The sequence below is a fragment of the Plectropomus leopardus genome, chromosome 3, assembly GCF_008729295.1.
Source record: "Plectropomus leopardus isolate mb chromosome 3, YSFRI_Pleo_2.0, whole genome shotgun sequence".
In the NCBI taxonomy this organism is placed as follows: domain Eukaryota; kingdom Metazoa; phylum Chordata; class Actinopteri; order Perciformes; family Serranidae; genus Plectropomus; species Plectropomus leopardus.
This window is the reverse complement of record NC_056465.1, coordinates 35644403-35656160: the sequence shown is the minus strand read 5'-3', so window position 1 is coordinate 35656160 and position 11758 is coordinate 35644403.

Sequence of the window (11758 nt, the reverse complement as noted above, 5' to 3'; positions counted from 1 at the left end):
CCCCCACGCCCCCGACCCCGCTCTCCTCCACCCCGGCAGCCACAGAGGCAGAAGTTAAGAATAGAGGAAGTCTTGTCACATTGCATGTAAAGGCATCCTGTGTTCTGAGGGGTGATACGCACTGGAAACAAACAATCGCCGCTCGGCTGTGCAGCGCTGATGCTTGTTTTTCTCCCCTAGTTATTAGTGCCTTTTGGTCAGATACTGTCAGAGATCTGCACTGCCTACAGCTGAGTTTAGCCCTCAAGTTGACATTATCCAATGTGGTCCCTTCTCCTTTTATTGAGAGTCTGGATATGCCACTGGATTACAGTACCTATGCTGATATCTTTAAGAAGTCTATGCTGTCAAATCTTTTCTTTTCACTATATTTATTCATTTATTTATTTATTTTATTAGTGAGTGCAAAAGGGCAGTACAAAAACAGTAAAAACAGGTTATCGGTAGGCAACACATACTACATGTGGGTAGACGGAGACAGAAATTTAGACAAGCGCGGACAAAACAGGACAAACAAAAAACAACAGACATGCAAAGAAATGATCAGGCACGATGGTATTCTTACTGTTGTTGATATGCAAACAGATTATTTTTCTATGTTACAGGTGATTATTGAGGTCATTTGTGTATATGTATTTAGGTGCATACGTGTCAGCAGCTGAAAGAGAAAAGAGAGGAAATGGACTGAGCAAATGATACTAAGAGGAAATATAGGATATGAATTATAATAAGAGGTAAGCTGCATATGAGGTTATTATCCAGAGAATTTCATGGTTTGACTCCATATACTGAAACACACATCTTTTTTAATGTAGTACAAGCATGTTGACTTTTGAAATTAAAATTTCTTTTATGATCCTTGTCCTTGCATATACACAAAAGTGAATATGATTATAATATAAGAAGAAAAAATAAGAAAAAATAAACAAGATAAAAATAAGTTAAATATAGTTTTGAGTGATTAAATACAAACACATTTGAAAAAAAATTAACTAAAAGTAAATAACTAAAGAGGTTGGCACCCCTAGTCACCCTCCGAGGTCCTGCGGGGTTCACTAGAGCTCGGGCAGAGGTCAGTTGGGCCGTAGTTCTCCCATTTTCACTCATTTGTTCTGCTGCTCTGGGTCTCATCCAGACCCTCGGGACCACTAACCCATTGCAGTTACCCATAGTCCCTTGCAGAGCCCGCCCTCAGACTCTTGGGAGTGGGCTGGCTCTGCTGGATCTATGGGTCTTGTTTGAAAACAAGTGGGGTTTTTTTTGTTTTTTTTTTTAAATATCATCAGGTTTTTTTTCTATTTGCCATACTCTTTTCACTTTTTTTAATACTACTGTATTTGTCAGGGAAGTGTGGACGGAAATGTTTTAATGAGATGACAAAGATGCTTTGTGTTAGATTTTCTGACTCGTTTCAAAATTTAATAAACCAAATAAGAGTTGAATGTAGAAATCCTGGTTCTGTGAATGGAGACAGAAGCTGTAAAAGTCCTCCTTAGTTGGTCACTGCTGCTAAAATGAACCCTATTTAGGACGAATCATTGCAGCTGCCCTAAGTCGTGCCTCAGCCCGTCTGAAATCTGTTCTGACGCAGAGAACAAAAGCAGTTTCGGGGACTTCTTCCTCCTCCAGATGTTGAACTTGATTCGAAAAGAAAAGGTGATTTTGAGGGGGTTGGGAAACAAGGGAGGAGGAGGAGGGAGGGAGGGGAGCTTAGCGGCAGCTGCTGCAAGAAAGAGAGCAGAGAAGGGTTGGAGCATTACAGTGCAATGCCGAAAGGTGAGACAGAAACAAAAACATTTCAGGGCAAGAGCAGCATTGGGCAAAGTGTGTACTTTGTCAGATAATGTTGTGGTTGATGGATTTCTGGCTGCATCTTCTTGTTTTTCTCTCTTAAAATCAGATTTAATCCTTTGTCCTCTCTAGCCCACACAAATATAATAACCTTGAACGATAGTTGTTTATTGATATTGAAAAACAAATATTTTTAAAAATAATTTTTTCTTCATTTTTCTCATTTTATTTTGTTGATATTATTATTTTTTAATTGAATTGAAATACCAGCTTGTTGATGAAGTATGAGGTGATTATACAAACAAAAGGGATTTTTAATTTTATTAATGTCATTTACAAACAATGATGGTATTTATGAAAAGGTCCAGTCTTGTTTTCGTTCCTTTCGTAGCCTTGAAACTAAAATAATCAAAGCCAAAACTAACAATTTACTGCTTTTCTACACCTTCCCCTGTCACTCAAGGATCAAATCTAGGTTCACTTTCATTTTACATTTTAAGACTGCTGCTACCAACAGGACAGCCTATACTAATATAATAGGCACTGCCATTTGGCCACACATTTCATAGACATGATCAAATTATGAAACTGCCAGATAAAACTGAAAGTGTAGAGCAGAAGTAAAATACTGAGGAACATCCAAAATGTAACAAAAACGAGCTGCTAATTTCGGGTTTTAGAGCTCCGCTAACATAAATGTGGATAAAAATGATTGAATCCTTTGACTCTTCTAGGCAGAAATGTTATTGGACAGAATGGGGAGTGAAATCAGCTAATTAACAGGAGTTTTGATACTCAGGGAAAACGGATCCAAAGATTCCCCTGTCACATGTGGTGTCCCTCAAGGATCGGTTCTAGGTCCTCTTTTGTTTTCTATTAACATGCTGCTACTGGGCCACACATTTTATTAAAATGATATTAAATGCTGATGATACACGGCTGTAGTTCCTCAACAGATTCTTTTAAAATTTAACGTGGTTGTCTGCTATCTAATATGACAGGCATTTTCTCACTATTTATCGGTTTTATTTGACCCAAATCTATCCTTTTCACCCATCCTGTCATCCTTCTTTCAATTTTTATATTTAACATTTTAATTTCATGCCTTTATTTCCTCTCACTTGGACTACTGTTATCCTCCTAACACATCACACTTGTGTCGTTGTGCGGGCTCCCTGTGAGTTTTACAACTGATTTCAAGATTTTGCTTGTAACTTTTACAGCATTTCACATGTTCAGGTTGTTAAAACAACTCACCTAATTACACATTACTCCCTTAGTTATTACACACTTTTTACACTGTATTATGTTTAAGTCACTTCTTAAAATTCACTTTTTATTGTAAAGCCTTTTTTAACTTTTAACTTGCTTTATTTATTTTTTTTTTTACTTTTTGGAAAGTACTTTTACTTTAGTTTTTTCTCCTAAGGGGTATCCTTGTCTTTTACTTTTAATTTCATCTGGCAGTGTCATTATTTGATTTTTTTTTATGGTTTACTCTGTTTGCTACTACTTCTACTATCACTATTATTATGAATATTATTATTTCAAGTCCTCTCTGTCTTTCTGTCAGCTTTAGATTCATACTGGATGGTGTTTCCCTTCATTAATTTGAGAATGCTATCATTGTGTAAGTACGGGCTTCTCATCGCTTCAAGCAAAACTCTGATCGATTGTTTCCGCCTTTAATCTTAAAGTCTAAATTTATGACAAACTTACAATAGTATTAGTGTATAAATATATAATAATGTAACAGGAGATTTACTGTAACATCCCTATTTTACGGCAATTAATAATTTAATGACATATTTGATGTGAATATTATTTTGTCAGATGTCAGCTTGCCAGAGGCACAAATATTCTGATAGTGTGAAGTGTCAAAAAATGAACACAATTTGAGAAGCAGAGTGTCCTATATATATCTCATATAGTTTAATTAAATGACATCCAGTGATTGAAAAAGATATAGTTTCAATTAAAGAGCTTTAATTGAAAAAGGTCATTTCAAAAACTAAATGTTCTATTAGAAATTCAATTACCTCCCAGAGAAAAGGAATATAATATAATTCTTCATAATGGACTCTGGAATGTAATAAGTCGGCCAATTAACTATTTTTTATTTGATTTAGGTAGATTTTATGATCTTTGTTCACAATATCAATTACATGGAGAGCTTTGTGTAGGCAATGTTCGTAATGGCTGCAAATGGCAGAGGAGGAAAGAACCCTTGACTAATTAATGCATCCCTAACCAGCTTTCAATTATAACACAAATCATGCACTAACACACATCTAGGTCAGGATTCTCTTTGTTCAACGTGGAGTTTTATGACAGAAAACTTGCCTTTTTCAAACTGAATCGAACATTTACAATGAAATAGCAACATCATAACAGCATATATTGTTAAATGTTGTAATAGTGCATGTGTGTTGGTGTCATGTTGAGTTAGTTTTCACAGGTGTGAGTGGCGCTTTAAACATTGTCAGGTGAATCTTTGCACCGTCTGGCTGCTTTTACACTTTTGACAGATATCAATCAATCCAACAGATGAGGTCAGCTGTTTTAATTTGCTCACGCTGCGTCCGGGGAAATGAATATTCAGCACTTTGATGATAAAGCTTTGCTGTTTATGCACACTGAAGACATTAATTTGCTGGCGCCATTACTTTTTTTAACTCAGCACATTTACTACAACATACTGTTCAGGCCGTAAACAGGCTGAGAAATTTTCAAAAAGCAGAAAATATGAATGTTTAGTGGTGCCTTGCAAGCTATTTTCCTTATTTACCTGGAGTGGTCTGGACGCTAGATCACAGTAAAAAGAAATATTCTCAGTAGTTTGACTTCTTTCACTTCCAAACCCATATGAAATGAAATACCAGCCAACTGTCAGAAGTGCCAATGAGACAATATAACTAACTACATTTACTCAGCTATGTATGCTATTTGTACTCTGCTACACTTCCCACTTCAGACAAAACTACTACACATTATGAAAACAACACTCGAACAACACCCGAGTAAAACATCATCATGCTCATTCCGCAAAAATACCAAGTCTCCCTAGGGACGCCGCCACCCCCAGTCACGTATCTTCATGCCCTTCAATAGAGCCGGAGGCACGTCCATCTAAAGAAAAAAATAGAAATAGAAGCTCACGGTTAAAAGTTAAATTTTTAAAAAATTTTTGCTTTTTCTTAACATGAACCTAAGAAACATCCCGCCCCCTCCGTCATACCTCAACGCCGATCCCCCCCCACCCTCCCCCACCTACTCCTGCACCCTTGCACCCCAATACATCCATCCCCCCTACTTAACCAGCATTCTCCCCAATCTGTTGAAAACCCTACTCCCACCTTAGTCCAAAAATATATAGATTATGTAGAAATGGAACATCCATTCAAGTAGTTTGTGCAGTAATTTGTAGTCATAACTATTGATAAAAAATATAACTACAAACGTTGGAAGTCTGGCTGCTTTTACACTTTTGACAGATATCAATCAATCCAACAGATGAGGTCAGCTGTTTTAATTTGCTCACGCTGCGTCCGGGGAAATGAATATTCAGCACTTTGATGATAAAGCTTTGCTGTTTATGCACACTGAAGACATTAATTTGCTGGCGCCATTACTTTTTTTAACTCAGCACATTTACTACAACATACTGTTCAGGCCGTAAACAGGCTGAGAAATTTTCAAAAAGCAGAAAATATGAATGTTTAGTGGTGCCTTGCAAGCTATTTTCCTTATTTACCTGGAGTGGTCTGGACGCTAGATCACAGTAAAAAGAAATATTCTCAGTAGTTTGACTTCTTTCACTTCCAAACCCATATGAAATGAAATACCAGCCAACTGTCAGAAGTGCCAATGAGACAATATAACTAACTACATTTACTCAGCTATGTATGCTATTTGTACTCTGCTACACTTCCCACTTCAGACAAAACTACTACACATTATGATCAATCACAGTTCATTCAGTATTTTGTCATTACTCTTCAGAATAAATAAATACAGTTTTTATGATTGTGTCATGCATGCAATTATTTATTTAAGAGTAATTAAAGTAACAAAGTTGCTAATTTCTCTATTTTTTAAAAATAGTATATAATAAATAATAATAATATATATTTTCTAACAACTTCTTTCTTTCTCTCTGTCTCATGTTCACGTTTTACCAGTTTCTTGCTCGTTGCCTTTAGTTTGTGTTTTGAAAAAAAAAAATCAAACCGATCTGCTGGAGTTTTAAAGGTTTAAATGCTGGTGAAAAGCATCTGAATGCAGCACAAGAAAATTTATTTTGATCAAGGTTTCAAAGGGTTTGGACATCACAATATTTTCAATTTTATAACATTTTTTTGTACAAAACACAAGTTAATCGAGAAAACAAAAAGCAAATAAAGTGATAATGAGAATAGCTGTCAGTTGCAGACCCACATTTTCTCCCTCTGGAGATGAAACTACAGCGTTATCAGTTCAGAACCAAACGTGGCAACATGAGTTGATTTCCAGCAGGGGGCAATATTAACCAGGGCGGGAGGAGAGTCGAGGCATTAAAGAGGAGATTTGTTTCTGCAAACCAAAACAGACAAAGCCAAAACCAAATTATATGTTGCATGATATCAATTAAACTGTACTCCAGCAAAAGAAGGAGATAAACTGATGCGGTGGGATGATAAATAGCCTACAAGCATCTCTATCCTTGATTATAACATGCGGAAATGATATACAGAATGCAATAAACTGTCCCTGAATGTTGAGTATCTACGTCAAGTGTACGCCTCCTCCTGCTGCTTTTCGAGAGAGCTTTAAGTGATCAGATCGTCTTTGTCAAATTCACCAAGTAAACAAACACCTGCTTCACAGGAAACAGGCACTTCGATACCAGACCAACTGACTGATGCTGCACGCAGACCAGCTTTATTACATATTTAGTCTTAAATCCCCCCCGCTGTAAAAATGTGTGCTGTTTGAAAGACATCTCACACACACACACACACACACACACACACACACACACACACACACACACACACACGGTGTAACACTACACACACACGGTGTAACACTACAAGCTGAATAATTTCATAGCGCTTCCTGAGGGAAGAAGGAGTGAGTAGCACATGAGCAGTGGATTATTATCACTGCATAATGTATTTTCACCTTTGCAGGTGAAGTGAAAGTGTCATGCAATTATTCTAAATTGTTACTAAAAACAGAGCAGAAACAAAACATTAGCTGTGACGGAGAAGAAGGAGATGATTCAGGCTGGTAACACAGAAATAACATTTCTTTTTTTTGTTTTTTTCTCAAAATGGTGTCAGTATTTTACATACACATATTTATTGTTGTTATGGTGTTTACTTTTGCCTCTGACATACTGCTGTGCTGCCTTCTAGACAGTTTTGAAACACTGCATTGACTCAAGTATAAGGTTGCAGATAGATAACAGTTTCAGGGTATACTGTGACATGAACATTGATGGTAATCATACTGTGCACATCTTATCCATGTATGGTATTGAAAAAGAAAGCAACCAGAAAGAGAATCACACCTTTTTCTTTGTTTATTCTCAAAAAGGATTTTTAACACATATTTTCATTAAAAAAACTGCTTTCAAGTTGCAGCTATAATAAACACATGTTCAAAAACAAGAAATTCCTCTAAAGCTCAATGTAACTGATAATAGTAATGGTTTTATACCATAAAGTGACATCATGATATTATCTCAAGATGAATATTATCTTGAAATTTTTGTAACATTGCAACTCAAGTGCTGTCCTTAGATGCAATTTGCGTTCCTTTATACTTCTACTATATATATATGTATATATATATATATATAATAACACACCCTCCTACTGTTCTTATTGCTGTTTATGGAGTTATTTGTTGTTATGGACTTTTGATCATTTTTATTGCAGTTGTTATCATGTATTATATATCCTTTTAGCCTGTATAAATGTGAATTCAGGACATTGCTGTAAAGGAGCACAATGCTCAGTTTTCCCTGAATAAACAATGGTTGTTGATTAAGATTTTGTGGCTAATACATTTTTTTATTGTTTATGTAAGTAAACGCAACAATTTTAACTGTTATTTCTAACTTGTGGCAGTTACCAGGGGTGGGGGGGATCGATACAGCATAGTATCGTGATATTATTACGTGGCAATACAATATCAATACACCACCGCCAAGTATAGATTTTTTTTATTATATAAATGATAAATATGGCAAATAAAAAATTTAACTTTTGGCGGCCGACTAGAACGATACAATTAATAGTTTTTTTAGTCCACTGGATTCATTATGCTGCAATAAAAATGATTGAGGTGACAAACAAAGTTTTCCTTTTGGGACATCACTTGCAGCTGAAAAATTGTAATAGATCCGATTATATCACAATAAATGTTATCGCAATACTCAGTCACAAAATGTTCTCAAAAAATCTCCATAATATTGTATCGTGACTAAAATATCGTGATAATATCGTATCGTTAGGCTTCTGGTGATTCCCAACTCTACTATTTACTGCAAAGATCTGCGTACTTTGTTTACCAAATTGCTGTATACAAAAATTAATAGCTTTACAAATACTTATTGGATAACGGTCAAAATTGATTAATGAAATGAGGGAATCTTATGACATTTGTCATCAAATTCACATTTTTACTGTAAGTGTGCATTTCATTGTTCCTCCTTCTCCTTCTTTGTTCAGCCTCTGAAGCGTCTGTGTCTGAGCCAGGCCACGGGGTGTCTGTCAGAGTTAAGTTGTGGAGGGAGATTAAGCCTCTATATGTGTGTGTGTACACTGTGTGTTTATGTCTGTGTGTGTGTGTGTGTGTGAGTGAAGGGTTGGGGCAGCAGCTGGCCGAGGCTTTTTTTCTTTGCACCCGCCTTGGGGAGCCCCCACTCCAGCTGTGATTGATGCGCTCCTGTTGCTGACCGTGCAGAGGCCAGAGCACAGAGACCCGCTGAGGCTGATGTTTATTTGTGGTCAGAAACCGCCTCGGTCAGGGGGCCCTGGTCGTCAAACATCTTAATCCTCACAAACACAGCTCTGGGTCTGATTTTCTCCTCAGAAAGGACACATCAACTTCTCTTCTGCTGTTGACAGAAGCTCAGCGAGCTAAATCTCTGTGCATTAGTTGTTGTTTTTCACCATTATGTAAAATATATCTATAAGAAAGGCTTAGAATAGTGATACTTAACTTTAGGCCCGTAGACAAAATCTGTCCCCGGTTAGGCTGCCAGGTGGCCCCTGAACCATTTTCTAATTCACAATATATGTATATAGTAAATCACACTGGGAATTGTTTTGTACTTTTAGTATATGTAAGGTGTCAGGGTGCGTAAAACAGCATCAAAATAGAGCTTGTTTATTAAAAAAGTGCCAGTGGAGGATCCCTCACAGCCCCCCGAGAGGTCCTAGTTAAGCCCCTAATGTCCTAAAATCCTAGAAATGTCCTATTACGCCCTAAAATTCTACAAACCTCCTGACATCCGATAAAATGTCCTAAAATCCTTGAAATGCGTCAAAATCCAAGAAATGTCCTAAAATCCAAGAAATGTCCTAAAATCCAAGAAACGTGCTAAAATGCTAAGAACGTCCAAAAATAGTTGAAACGTCCAAAAGTCCTGTAAAAATCTTAAAAGTGGAAAAATGTCCTAAAATCCAAGCAATGTCCCAAAACCTGAGAAATGTCCTAAACTCCTAGACATGTCCTTAAAAACCTTGAAATGTCCTAAAATCCTAGAAACTTCCTGAGACATGAGAAATGTCCTAAAATCCTAGAACCTCCTGTCATTTTGCAAAAGTGGCCCCCAAACAAAGCATGTTGAGTATCTCTGCCTTCAAACATTACCACCATCTCTTGTTTTTATATTTTGGAAAAAAAAAAAGTCTCTCCACAAAAACTCTGTAGTGAGAAACAATGTGTGTGTTGCTGTGACGCAGCCAGATATAGTAGGAGACAGTGGAGTCTAAACACTCAGGACTTATGTTTCTGTGGGAGAGTGCCAAATACACTCATGTCTCTTTGATCACGGTGGACGTTGGCTCCTCGGCTCTGAATGAAGAATGCTTTTTGTATGTGACATTCTGGAGCACTTAAAGGAAATGATCGGTCAAAGTGCAATCAACAGGCGAAGCCGGAGCTTCATACTGAACTCCCAGCGGGGCCGTAGAGGTAAACCCAGAGAGCTCCGAGCTCACTGGGGGGAGACGAGCTCGGCCGGCTCGTTTTTCCTCCGAGTCGAGTCGTGTTCAGGTAGAGGAGAGAGTCTGTACAATTATTATTGTGTTTGCAAAAAAGCTTATGAATTGTAATTATTCAGCTGATTGCACGTGGCTCATAATGCAAAATTATTTAATTGTGATCTGAGATAATGAGAAAACAGACTTTATAGTGGCTGCACAGCTCGTTGGTCTTTATGCTTATCGAAAACAAACAGTTGTAAATCTCAGATAGTGAAAACAGTCTGCAACTCCCAAAAGAAAATCAACCAATCAGACAGAAATGACTTTTTACAGATGTAGGAGCGTGCACGAGGGGGCTACTTTTTCTCTTTGTGTGTCAGTGGAAGTACACAACTAAGCACATTTACTGCACTTTACTACCATGAGGTGCTTGTACTTTCCTTTGGTGTTTTTATTTTTTAATGTATTCAACTCTACTACACAGGGGCGTTTCTAGGACTTGACCTCTGTAGAGAGGTCCAGGGAGACCCTCCCCCAGCAATTTTAGTTTTAGGATGAATAAACATTCTTATTACGTTCTAGATGAGTTATGAATTGTGATGTTAAAAATATTTGTAGTTGTTGCTGTGCGGCTTTAGAATAATATTTTAAGGCCAAATCGCGATACACAATATATATCTTGATAATTTAAATGTCCTTTAACTACCAAAATACAAAGTTATTGAATGAACTGCAGTTACAATAAAGTTAAATAAAGTAGCTACTGCCATATAATAAAGTTGAATACACTACTATTTTAATAACATTTATTAAAATACGGTTATAAGGAAGTTAAGTAAAGCACTGTTGTAGTAAAGTTAAAGTATTGTTAGAACTAAATAAATCGAAGCAGGATCCATGGTGCTTTTATTTTGAAAGACCCAGTTCATTGTGGGCCGGAAGTGTTGGTGTGACAATTTATATTTGATGTTCGGGATGTTATCATTTTATATATTGCATGTGAAACAAGCTACGATACCTCGATTATATTCAATATATATTGTGATTTATAACCTCTTATTAACTGCAAATTATGTCATTAATAGAAAACTTAATAAACATCAGTTTTATCTTATAAGATTACATTAACGTAATTAATTTTATTGCAACAAAATACCTAGTGTACTTTAAAAACAGCTGATTTTATTATTCTAGAAGGTTACAATAAGTTAATTTGGATTTGTAATATTATTAGTTTACATAATAATAAAAAAAATCTGATACCCGTGTATCGATTCCATATTGCCATGCAAAAATATTGCAATACATAGCTTTATTGATTTTTTTATTTTTATGCCCACTCTTTGCTGTTGGCTGAGGTGGAGCTCTTTTAGAATTTTTTATATACCACTTTTAATATTTATAAGCTCATTTTATGCATTTTATTCCTGTGATTTTAGTATGCAAAGAAACTGAAGCTGTCCTATAAATTAGTAAAACATTAAAAAAACCCATCAAAAATACTCATGTCAGGTCCAAGTTTATGAATACAAGTACAGTCCTTTTATTGATTTATGTAAATATCTGCAACATATATGACCATCTTCCAATTTCAGAGGCATTGTTATAGATTAAACTACCCATAAAGTTGTTAAAACTAACTCCTTCCTGAATATCTATATTAAAATGAACCCGATACTTTCGGTACTATTAAGGATAAATTGATTATTTCTGCACAAAATGTAATTAGACTGAGTGACTTTCAGTGAGTTTCTTCTTTTGTTGTC